The sequence below is a fragment of the Drosophila biarmipes genome, unplaced genomic scaffold (assembly GCF_025231255.1).
Source record: "Drosophila biarmipes strain raj3 unplaced genomic scaffold, RU_DBia_V1.1 ptg000005l, whole genome shotgun sequence".
Taxonomy (NCBI): domain Eukaryota; kingdom Metazoa; phylum Arthropoda; class Insecta; order Diptera; family Drosophilidae; genus Drosophila; species Drosophila biarmipes.
The window spans coordinates 3,868,946-3,882,408 of record NW_026114527.1 but is presented as its reverse complement, the minus strand read 5'-3'; the positions used below and the strand labels follow the sequence as shown (position 1 = coordinate 3,882,408).

At 37.6% G+C, this 13,463-nt stretch overlaps 1 protein-coding gene across 2 annotated transcripts in view; it reads left to right on the top strand.

The window, feature by feature from the left end:
* LOC127011715 (uncharacterized) overlaps window positions 1-13,463 on the top strand; it is a 143,297-nt gene that overhangs the window by 21,289 nt on the left and 108,545 nt on the right. The gene's annotated exons all lie outside the window — the stretch shown is intronic.

The window sequence follows — 13,463 nt, the reverse complement described above, 5'->3', positions numbered from 1 at the left end:
CATCAATTCTGACTAGTGGATATCCTGTTTCAAACTCAGCATCAATAGTAGGTACTAATCACCTTCCATCTTCTAATTTGAGTAACTCTCAACCTGACTCGACAACATATAACCCAGAATTAGACAAACCCAACTGTATGTTAATTAAAAACACTACAGAGCCGTCACGAAACTTTGAAATTATCCCCTACCATGAAAGAGTACGTAACTATTATCGGCGCAGAGCGGAAATATTTACACTATCGTGTGTTCATGTGTTCATGTGTGTTCAAATGTGTTCATTTTGGAAACAGCAGCGAAAAATAAAGAAATATGTCGTATTCTCTATTGTTAGAGATGACAAGGACAACCGTCCTTACATCGCTTTGGAATTACTTAACAAAACCTTCTTGGCCTTGCTTGATAGTGGAGCTAACAAATGCGTAGTAAGTGGTAAATTGGCTAAGCTTATTTCTACAGATCATCCAGGGTTAAGGAGGTTAAAATGTTATGTTGGTACAGCCGACGGTCAAAATCAAAACTACACCGCTACCATTGTCGTTCCGATTAACTATAACTCCTTATCTTAGGATGTAGAATTTTTATTAGTACCCAGTATTAAACAAGATATAATCTGCGGAATGGATTTTTTTAAACTATTTGGTCTTCGAATATCCAGTCAAACGACTATTTCCCAAATTTCTGACTCCAATGCTTTAAGTGACACAGTCTTGCTTAATGCAACCGATCGAAACCGATTACAAGCTGCTATCGAATTCTTTCAATCGTCTGAAAAAAGTGGTTTAGGAAAAACAACCCTTATTGAACATCATATTGACACCGGTGCAGCAAAAGCAATTAAACAAAGATATTACAACCTATTTCCAGCCAAAGAGCTTCAGTTATGCCTTAAACTGCATCATTAGACTGGGAGTACTAGAAGAAGCGCCCGCGTCCTCATGGTCTTCTCCGGCAGTCCTTGTCGTAAAACCAGGCAAAGTGAGAATTTGCTTAGATTCTAGGAAGCTTAATTCTGTTACAGTACAGGATGCTTATCCTACTCCTCTTATTGAAGGTTAACTAAGTCGCTTATCTCCAGTACACTGCAGATATGTCTCGACGAAAAATCAAAACCAAAAACCGCAATAACTATATCCAACCGTCCTTTATATCAATTTACATGAATTCCTTTCAGACTAACTAATGCTCTGCAAACACTTTGTAGAAGTTTGCTATCTACTATTTTGACAAGCTTACTATGCACAAAACATCGCTATGAGTGTTCACGAACTAGTGCAGTGCTTGATAGATGGCATACAAAATGTACAACTTAAAAATCAAGCGAAACTACTACGTTTTGCAGTGCCTGCTGATGTGTTGGAAGCCTTTCAAGATGTAGAGAAACCCAGAGCTCCGGTACAACAAAATAGGATGCAAGGAACGTCTTCATCAAACGCTGCGACCTCGGAACAGAGGGTTCCACAGTTTTGGTCATCTGGCTAAAGACTGCCGAAAGCCAGTACGGGCTGATGGAGCTTGCTATGCTTGTGGAGAAGTTCGACACGTGGCTGGAGAGTTTTCATTGTACAAGAAGAGAGAACATAGCAACGAATATGTAAGACATTTTAAAGTCCATAGATTCGGGATGTCCCGTTTCATTTCTAAGGAAGAGAACAAGTTGAATAATACCTTTTTCGGAATAAACGAAAGTAAACTTAATGTAATAGGAAAAACAGTTTGCTTAATTAAAAGTTCAAATAAAAACGTATTAATTTAATTTCTGGTTGTAACTGATGAATCTGTAAGGTACTCAATGGTAGTAAGCTTGTAGAAGTAATTAACGATGGTAACCATTTATCTGTTAACCGTCTGTTAACATCAATTTGAGCCAAGCAATATAATTATAGAACAACAATTGATTCAAGTTTCGACACCCGTACTATTTTGTTAAAGATTACCTTCATTTTTTTTAAACCTAATTGTAAACATAAATTTTTGAATGGAGAACATAAATGAAGTCATTTGTACCCATTATACGGTTAATTTTTTCATGGGCAAGGTAACGTTAAGAAAATCATAAGCAGCCGCTATGGGGAACTTATCTTTAATTAAATTTTGGAAATACCGTATCTTAAGAAGATAACACATTTAATTTTTCGTGTCGCTACCAAAAGCAATATTCTGAAGTAAAATCCAAATTTTTGTATAGTTTCTTAATTTGAGCCTTAAGGTGATTCAGCGGAATTCAGACATAGCACGTTCTTGCATGTGCTGAACCTAGATTATGTTATCGCTCAATCCTAATTCCCCTATCAACAATAAATGAATTGCTTCGGAATGTGAGATTTGGGAAAAGCTCGAATTCGCACCAAGCAACATTATTCTTTTATTAATAAGATTTGATACACCCAAGAAAAGCCATTAGAGATTAACTTTGTAGGAACTTTCTATCAAGTACTCATGATTGTATTCTTAGAGATCAAACATTAAGTCATTAGTGTTTTGAGATTTGTTTAGCTAATTAGTTTTTGGGAAGACACTCAGCAGTAGTGCGCTTTCTTTCTTAAAATTAAAGGTCTTTTGCCCAAGAAAAACCCTAATTTTATATTAATATTCATTTAATGCGCGGTATTTAAAGGATAGTCCCAATTTTGAATCAAAGTTTTTATATTTACAATATTTGAGAAATTATTATAATACTACAACATGTCAGTTCAGCCTAATCGAGACGAGGTTGCAGTCACCGATAGTGGGGATGAACGTTCTCTTTATATTATTTGCAATGATACTGAACTTGCAGAAACCCCTTGTAGATATAAATTTCACAGAACATGCGTGGTACTTTGGTTAAGAACTAATGAAACTTGTCCGTTTTGCTTAAGTGCTTGTACCCTGGTACAACTGATAACCTTTCCTGCTGCTCAACCAAATAGGTCTACTAATGATAGTAATAGGGAAGTTCGAGGTGCTTCTGCCAATCAAGCTACTGGTGCCGTCAACCGAACTAGACCAAACACAAGAGCGAATTCCAATCAGAACTTAACGAATCAGAGAGCACACTCTAGCTTGAGAAGCCAAAACACAACACATAGATCAACTGAACGTTCTAGCATTTCCGAAACTCGAGTACAGCAGTTAATCACAGACTCCTTAGAAAGCTTTCGAGTTAGCATGGTTGCAGCAATAGCGTATTAGATCAGTAATACGATGCGAAACATTCAGTTGGCTAATAATTCCCAAAATCCGCGAAATAATATCCCTGTAGAAAATCCTGGTATATTAAATCGATCCAATGCAAGCAGAGTTGATAGTAACCAAGGCTCTAGTATACGATTGGCTTATGGTGATCCTTTGATACAAGCCGTATAAATTTACTGGCATGGCAAATGACATACCTGTTGAAGACTTCATCTATAGGATAAATAGTTTGACTATACAATGCCTAATCGCAAACTGGTATTAGCTATACCAATTTGCCAACGTACTATTTTCTGGACCAGGTCTGTTAAAAAGAACTTTAAACCTGAATTACGACTAGTATTATTAGATGTCTGGACCCCAAACATTGCCTCTTTAGGAGCAGAGTGCCACAAGCACGAACGATTTCTCATTAGCATGGTAGGTAGATCGGCAGACCGCCCTCCTCCAAACCGGCATTTGTAAATGAGCTAGTGCAGTCTAGGGAAGAAGAGAATTATCAAAGTATGAACGAAGTAGAAATAAATGCGATGCGCAACGCTGAGCGTTATAAATGCTGGAACTGTGCGGAAACCGGACACAGATATCATGATTGCCTCAAAGCCAGACGCATACTTTGCTATTGTTGTGGTCGTCATGACACTTATAAGCCTAGTTGCTTGAAATGTAATCTCCTGTCGGAAAACTCGTAAGAGGATGTCCATCAATTCTGACTAGTGGATATCCTGTTTCAAACTCAGCATTAATAGTAGGTACTAATCACCTTCCATCTTCTAATTTGAGTAACTCTCAACCTGACACGACAACATATAGCCCAGAATTAGACAAACCCAACTGTATGTTAATTAAAAACACTACAGAGCCCTCACGAAACTTTGAAATTATCCCCTACCATGAAAGAGTACGTAACTATTATCGGCGCAGAGCGGAAATATTTACACTACGAATTAATTCCGCCAACAAATCTCGATCGGCTAATCGTGTGTTCATGTGTGTTCAAATGTGTTCATTTTGGAAACAGCAGCGAAAAATAAAGAAATATGTCGTATTCTCTATTGTTAGAGAGGACAAGGACAACTTACTTACTTAACAAAACCTTCTTGGCCTTGCTTGATAGTGGAGCTAACAAATGCGTAGTAAGTGGTAAATTGGCTAAGCTTATTTCTACAGATCATCCAGGGTTAAGGAGGTTAAAATGTTATGTTGGTACAGCCGACGGTCAAAATCAAAACTACACCGCTACCATTGTCGTTCCGATTAACTATAACTCCTTATCTCAGGATGTAGAATTTTTATTAGTACCCAGTATTAAACAAGATATAATCTGCGGAATGGATTTTTTGAAACTATTTGGTCTTCGAATATCCAGTCAAACGACTACTTCCGAAATTTCTGACTCCAATGCTTTAAGTGACACAGTCTTGCTTAATGAAACCGATCGAAGCCGATTACAAGCTGCTATCGAATTCTTTTCGTCTGAAAAAAGTGGTTTAGGAAAAACAACCCTTATTGAACATCATATTGACACCGGTGCAGCAAAAGCAATTAAACAAAGATATTACAACCTATCTCCAGCCAAAGAGCTTCAGTTATGCCTTAAACTGCATCATTAGACTGGGAGTACTAGAAGAAGCGCCCGCGTCCTCATGGTCTTCTCCGGCAGTCCTTGTCGTAAAACCAGGCAAAGTGAGAATTTGCTTAGATTCTAGGAAGCTTAATTCTGTTACAGTACATGATGCTTATCCTACTCCTCTTATTGAAGGTTTACTAAGTCGCTTATCTCCAGTACACTGCAGATATGTCTGGACGAAAAATCGAAACCAAAAACCGCAATAACTATATCCAACCGTCCTTTATATCAATTTACACGAATGCCTTTCAGACTAACTAATGCTCTGCAAACACTTTGTAGAAGTTTGCTATCTACTATTTTGACAAGCTTACTATGCACAAAACATCGCTGTGAGTGTTCACGAATTAGTGCAGTGCTTGATAGATGGCATACAAAATGTACAACTTAAAAATCAAGCGAAACTACTTCGTTTTGCAGTGCCTGCTGATGTGTTGGAAGCCTTTCAAGATGTAGAGAAACCCAGAGCTGCGGTACAACAAAATAGGATGCAAGGAACGTCTTCATCAAACGCTGCGACCTCGGAACAGAGGGTTCCACAGTCTTGGTCACCTGGCTAAAGACTGCCGAAAGCCAGTACGGGCTGATGGAGCTTGCTATGCTTGTAGAGAAGTTCGACACGTGGCTGGAGAGTTTTCATTGTACAAGAAGAGAGAACATAGCAACGAGTATGTAAGACATTTTAAAGTCCATAGATTCGGGATGTCCCGTTTCATTTCTAAAGAAGAGAACAAGTTGAATAATACCTTTTTCGGAATAAACGAAAGTAAACTTAATGTAATAGGAAAAACAGTTTGCTTAATTAAAAGTTCAAATAAAAACGTATTAATTTAATTTCTGGTTGTAACTGATGAATCTGTAAGGTACTCAATGGTAGTAAGCTTGTAGAAGTAATTAACGATGGTCACCATTTATCTGTTAACCGTCTGTTAACATCAATTTGAGCCAAGAAATATAATTATAGAACAACAATAGATTCAAGTTTCGACACCCGTACTATTTTGTTAAAGATTACCTTCATTTTTTTTAAACCTAATTGTAAACGTAAATTTTTGAATGGAGAACATAAATGAAGTCATTTGTACCCATTATACGGTTAATTTTTTCATGGGCAAGGTAACGTTAAGAAAATCATAAGCAGCAGCTATGGGGAACTTATCTTTAATTAAATTTTGGAAATACCGTATCTTAAGAAGATAACACAGTTAATTTTTCGTGTCGCTACCAAAAGCAATATTCTGAAGTAAAATCCAAATTTTTTATAGTTTCTTAATTTGAGCCTTAAGATGATTCAGCGGAATTCAGACATAGCACGTTCTTGCATGTGCTGAACCTAGATTATGTTATCGCTCAATCCTAATTCCCCTATCAACAATAAATGAATTGCTTCGGAATGTGAGATTTGGGAAAAGCTCGAATTCGCACCAAGCAACATTATTCTTTTATTAATAAGATTTGATACACCCAAGAAAAGTCATTAGAGATTAACTTTGTAGGAAATTTCTATCAAGTACTCATGATTGTATTCTTAGAGATCAAACATTAAGTCATTAGTGTTTTGAGATTTGTTTAGCTAATTAGTTTTTGGGAAGACACTCAGCAGTAGTGCGCTTTCTTTCCTAATATTAAAGGTCTTTTGCCCAACAAAAACCCTAATTTTATATTAATATTCATTTAATGCGCGGTATTTAAAGGATAGTCCCAATTTTGAATCAAAGTTTTTATATTTACAATATTTGAGAAATTATTATAATACTACAACATGTCAGTTCAGCCTAATCGAGGCGAGGTTGCAGTCACCGATAGTGGGGATGAACGTTCTCTTTATATTATTTGCAATGATACTGAACCTGCAGAAACCCCTTGTAGATATAAATTTCACAGAACATGCGTGGTACTTTGGTTAAGAACTAATGAAACTTGTCCGTTTTGCTTAAGTGCTTGTACCCTGGTACAACTGATAACCTTTCCTGCTGCTCAACCAAATAGGTCTACTAATGATAGTAATAGGGAAGTTCGAGGTGCTTCTGCCAATCAAGCTACTGGTGCCGTCAACCGAACTAGACCAAACACAAGAGCGAATTCCAATCAGAACTTAACGAATCAGAGAGCACACTCTAGCTTGAGAAGCCAAAACACAACACATAGATCAACTGAACGTTCTAGCATTTCCGAAACTCGAGTACAGCAGTTAATCACAGACTCCTTAGAAACCTTTCGAGTTAGCATGGTTGCAGCAATAGCGTATTAGATCAGTAATACGATGCGAAACATTCAGTTGGCTAATAATTCCCAAAATCCGCGAAATAATATCCCTGTAGAAAATCCTGGTATATTAAATCGATCCAATGCAAGCAGAGTTGATAGTAACCAAGGCTCTAGTATACGATTGGCTTATGGTGATCCTTTGATACAAGCCGTATATCATCCTGACAAAGTTTCAAGCGTTATTTCTAATTGGAATGTTAAATTTACTGGCATGGCAAATGACATACCTGTCGAAGACTTCATCTATAGGATAAATAGTTTGACTATACAATGCCTAAACGCAAACTGGTATTAGCTATACCAATTTGCCAACGTACTATTTTCTGGACCAGGTCTGTTAAAAAGAACCTTAAACCTGAATTACGACTAGTATTATTACATGTCTTGACCCCAAACATTGCCTCCTTAGGAGCAGAGTGCCACAAGCACGAAAGATTTCTCATTAGCATGGTAGGTAGATCGGCAGACCGCCCTCCTCCAAACCGGCATTTGTAAATGAGCTAGTGCAGTCTAGGGAAGAAGAGAATTATCAAAGTATGAACGAAGTAGAAATAAATGCGATCCGCAACGCTGAGCGTTATAAATGCTGGAACTGTGCGGAAACCAGACACAGATAACATGATTGCCTCAAAGCCAGACGCATATTTTGCTATTGTTGTGGTCGTCATGACACTTATAAGCCTAGTTGCTTGAAAAGTAATCCCCTGTCGGAAAACTCGTAAGAGGATGTCCATCAATTCTGACTAGTGGATATGTTGTTTCAAACTCAGCATTAATAGTAGGTACTAACACCTTCCATCTTCTAATTTGAGTAACTCTCAACCTGACTCGACAACATATAGCCCAGAATTAGACAAACCCAACTGTATGTTAATTAAAAACACTAAAGAGCCCTCACGAAACTTTGAAATTATCCCCTACCATGAAAGAGTACGTAACTATTATCGGCGCAGAGCGGAAATATTTACACTACGAATTAATTCCGCCAACAAATCTCGATCGGCTAATCGTGTGTTCATGTGTGTTCAAATGTGTTCATTTTGGAAACAGCAGCGAAAAATAAAGAAATATGTCGTATTCTCTATTGTTAGAGAGGACAAGGACAACCGTCCTTACATCGCTTTGGAATTACTTAACAAAACCTTCTTGGCCTTGCTTGATAGTGGAGCTAAAAAATGCGTAGTAAGTGGTAAATTGGCTAAGCTTATTTCTACAGATCATCCAGGGTTAAGGAGGTTAAAATGTTATGTTGGTACAGCCGACGGTCAAAATCAAAACTACACCGCCACCATTGTCGTTCCGATTAACTATAACTCCTTATCTTAGGATGTAGAATTTTTATTAGTACCCAGTATTAAACAAGATATAATCTGCGGAATGGATTTTTTTAAACTATTTGGTCTTCGAATATCCAGTCAAACGACTATTTTCGAAATTTCTGACTCCAATGCTTTAAGTAACACAGTCTTGCTTAATGCAACCGATCGAAACCGATTACAAGCTGCTATCGAATTCTTTCCATCGTCTGAAAAAAGTGGTTTAGGAAAAACAACCCTTATTGAACATCATATTGACAGCGGTGCAGCAAAAGCAATTAAACAAAGATATTACAACCTATCTCCAGCCAAAGAGCTTCAGTTATGCCTTAAACTGCATCATTAGACTGGGAGTACTAGAAGAAGCGCCAGCGTCCTCATGGTCTTCTCCGGCAGTCCTTGTCGTAAAACCAGGCAAAGTGAGAATTTGCTTAGATTCTAGGAAGCTTAATTCTGTTACAGTACAGGATGCTTATCCTACTCCTCTTATTGAAGGTTTACTAAGTCGCTTATCTCCAGTACACTGCAGATATGTCTCGACGAAAAATCAAAACCAAAAACCGCAATAACTATATCCAACCGTCCTTTATATCAATTTACACGAATGCCTTTCAGACTAACTAATGCTCTGCAAACACTTTGTAGAAGTTTGCTATCTACTATTTTGACAAGCTTTCTATGCACAAAACATCGCTATGATTGTTCACGAACTAGTGCAGTGCTTGATAGATGGCATACAAAATGTACAACTTTAAAATCAAGCGAAACTACTACGTTTTGCAGTGCCTGCTGATGTGTTGGAAGCCTTTCAAGATGTAGAGAAACCCAGAGCTCCGGTACAACAAAATAGGATGCAAGGAACGTCTTCATCAAACGCTGCGACCTCGGAACAGAGGGTTCCACAGTCTTGGTCACCTGGCCAAAGACTGCCGAAAGCCAGTACGGGCTGATGGAGCTTGCTATGCTTGTGGAGAAGTTCGACACGTGGCTGGAGAGTGTTCATTGAACAACAAGAGAGAACATAGCAACGAATATGTAAGACATTTTAAAGTCCATAGATTCGGGATGTCCCGTTTCATTTCTAAAGAAGAGAACAAGTTGAATAATACCTTTTTCGGAATAAACGAAAGTAAACTTAATGTAATAGGAAAAACAGTTTGCTTAATTAAAAGTTCAAATAAAAACGTATTAATTGAATTTCTGGTTTTAACTGATGAATCTGTAAGGTACTCAATGGTAGTAGGACGCGATTTTTAAAATTTAAGTAATTTTGAGCTTGTAGAAGTAATTAACGATGGTAACCATTTATCTGTTAACCGTCTGTTAACATCAATCTGAGCCAAGAAATATAATTATAGAAGAACAATAGATTCAAGTTTCGACACCCGTACTATTTTGTTAAAGTTTACCATCATTTTTTTTTAAATCTAATTGTAAACGTAAATTTTTTAATGAAGAACATAAATGAAGTCATTTGTACCCATTATACGGTTAATTTTTTCAAGGGCAAGGTAACGTTAAGAAAATCATAAACAGCCGCTATGGGGAACTTATCTTTAATTAAATTTTGGTCCGTGTTTGATAATAAAGTAAAAAATGAAGTAAATTTTTTGCGAATTGGGACACCTGAAGTAACTGTGCATTATTAATAAGAGCATTAGCGACATACGCAAAGCGAGCTTATTTAAGGTTGGGTGTGTTTTGAAGAGGAATAAAATGACATCTGCAATTCCTCACACTTAGTATAAAATTAAATTATTTATGCTTTGGTTTAGTTAGTCAATAGTTCCCTACTCTGTCTACTCTTTAAGTTTATGTGACGCTGTTCTCTAGATCACAAAACCCCACTCCCATTTTCCCTGACCACAGCCGACCCTGTAGGCAGAGTAGGCTGCCAGATAGCCGCACACATTGTCGTGTTCGTTACATATTCTTTGGCGCCCAACGTCGGGTGATCGGAAATCAGAAATACCGTATCTTAAGAAGATAACACAGTTAATTTTTCGTGTCGCTACCAAAAGCAATATTCTGAAGTAAAATCCAAATTTTTTATAGTTTCTTAATTTGAGCCTTAAGGTGATTCAGCGGAGTTCAGACATAGCACGTTCTTGCATGTGCTGAACCTAGATTATGTTATCGCTCAATCCTAATTCCCCTATTAACAATAAATGAATTGCTTCGGAATGTGAGATTTGGGTAAAGCTCGAATTCGCACCAAGCAACATTATTCTTTTATTAATAAGATTTGATACACCCAAGAAAAGTCATTAAAGATTAACTTTGTAGGAAATTTCTATCAAGTACTCATGATTGTATTCTTAGAGATCAAACATTAAGTCATTAGTGTTTTCAGATTTGTTTAGCTAATTAGTTTTTGGAAAGACACTCAGCAGTAGTGCGCTTTCTTTCCTAATATTAAAGGTCTTTTGGATAGTCCCAATTGTAAATCAAAGTTCTTATGTTTACAATATTTGAGAAATTATTATAATACTACAACATGTCAGTTCATCCTAATCGAGACGAGGTTGCAGTCACCGATAGTGGGGATGAACGTTCTCTTTGTATTATTTGCAATGATACTGAACTTGCAGAAACCCCTTGTAGATATAAATTTCACAGAACATGCGTGGTACTTTGGTTAGGAACTAATGAAACTTGTCCGCTTTGCCGAAGTGCTTGTACCCTGGTACAACTGATAACCTTTCCTGCTGCTCAACCGAATAGGTCTACTAATGATAGTAATAGGGAAATTCGAGGTGCTTCTGCCAATCAAGCTACTGGTGCCGTCAACCGAACTAGACCAAACACAAGAGCGAATTCCAATCAGAACTTAACGAATCAGAGAGGACACTCTAGCTTGAGAAGCCAAAACACAACACATAGATCAACTGAACGTTCTAGCATTTCCGAAACTCGAGTACACCAGTTGATCACAGGCTCCTTAGAAACCTTTCGAGTTAGCATGGTTGCAGCAATAGCGTATTAGATCAGTAATTCGATGCGAAACATTCAGTTGGCTAATAATTCCCAAAATCCGCGAAATAATATCCCTGTAGAAAATCCTGGTATATTAAATCGATCCAATGCAAGCAGAGTTGATAGTAACCAAGGCTCTAGTATACGATTGGCTTATGGTGATCCTTTGATACAAGCCGTATATCATCCTGACAAAGTTTCAAGCGTTATTTCTAATTGGAATGTTAAATTTACTGGCATGGCAAATGACATACCTGTTGAAGACTTCATCTATAGGATAAATAGTTTGACTATACAATTCCTAAACGCAAACTGGTATTAGCTATACCAATTTGCCAACGTACTATTTTCTGGACCAGGTCTGTTAAAAAGAACTTTAAACCTGAATTACGACTAGTATTATTACATGTCTTGACCCCAAACATTGCCTCCTTAGGAGCAGAGTTCCACAAGCACGAACGATTTCTCATTAGCATGGCAGGTAGATCGGCAGACCGCCCTCCTCCAAACCGGCATTTGTAAATGAGCTAGTGCAGTCTAGGGAAGAAGAGAATTATCAAAGTATGAACGAAGTATAAATGCGATGCGCAATGCTGAGCGTTATAAATGTTGGAACTGTGCGGAAACCGGACACAGATATCATGATTGCCTCAAAGCCAGACGCATATTTTGCTATTGTTGTGGTCGTCATGACACTTATAAGCCTAGTTGCTTGAAATGTAATCCCCTGTCGGAAAACTCGTAAGAGGATGTCCATCAATTCTGACTAGTGGATATCCTGTTTCAAACTCAGCATCAATAGTAGGTACTAATCACCTTCCATCTTCTAATTTGAGTAACTCTCAACCTGACTCGACAACATATAACCCAGAATTAGACAAACCCAACTGTATGTTAATTAAAAACACTACAGAGCCCTCACGAAACTTTGATATTATCCCCTACCATGAAAGAGTACGTAACTATTATCGGCACAGACCGGAAATATTTACACTACGAATTAATTCCGCCAACAAATCTCGATCGGCTAATCGAATGTGTTCATTTTGGAAACAGCAGCGAAAAATAAAGAAATATGTCGTATTCTCTATTGTTAGAGAGGACAAGGACAACCGTCCTTACATCGCTTTGGAATTACTTAACAAAACCTTCTTGGCCTTGCTTGATAGTGGAGCTAACAAATGCGTAGTAAGAGGTAAATTGGCTAAGCTTATTTCTACAGATCATCCAGGGTTAAGGAGGTTAAAATGTTATGTTGGTACAGCCGACGGTCAAAATCAAAACTACACCGCTACCATTGTCGTTCCGATTAACTATAGCTCCTTATCTCAGGATGTAGAATTTTTATTAGTACCCAGTATTAAACAAGATATAATCTGCGGAATGGATTTTTTTAAACTATTTGGTCTTCGAATATCTAGTCAAACGACTATTTCCGAAATTTCTGACTCCAATGCTTTAAGTGACACAGTCTTGCTTAATGCAACCGATCGAAACCGATTACAAGCTGCTATCGAATTCTTTCCATCGTCTGAAAAAAGTGGTTTAGGAAAAACAACCCTTATTGAACATCATATTGACACCGGTGCAGCAAAAGCAATTAAACAAAGATATTACAACCTATCTCCAGCCAAAGAGCTTCAGTTATGCCTTAAACTGCATCATTAGACTGGGAGTACTAGAAGAAGCGCCCGCGTCCTCATGGTCTTCTCCGGCAGTCCTTGTCGTAAAACCAGCCAAAGTGAGAATTTGCTTAGATTCTAGGAAGCTTAATTCTGTTACAGTACAGGATGCTTATCCTACTCCTCTTATTGAAGGTTTACTAAGTCGCTTATCTTCAGTACACTGCAGATATGTCTCGACGAAAAATCAAAACCAAAAACCGCAATAACTATATCCAACCGTCCTTTATATCAATTTACACGAATGCCTTTCAGACTAACTAATGCTCTGCAAACACTTTGTAGAAGTTTGCTATCTACTATTTTGACAAGCTTACTATGCACAAAACATCGCTACGAACTAGTGCAGTGCTTGATAGATGGCATACAAAATGTACAACTTAAAAATCAAGCGAAACTACTACGTTTTGCAGT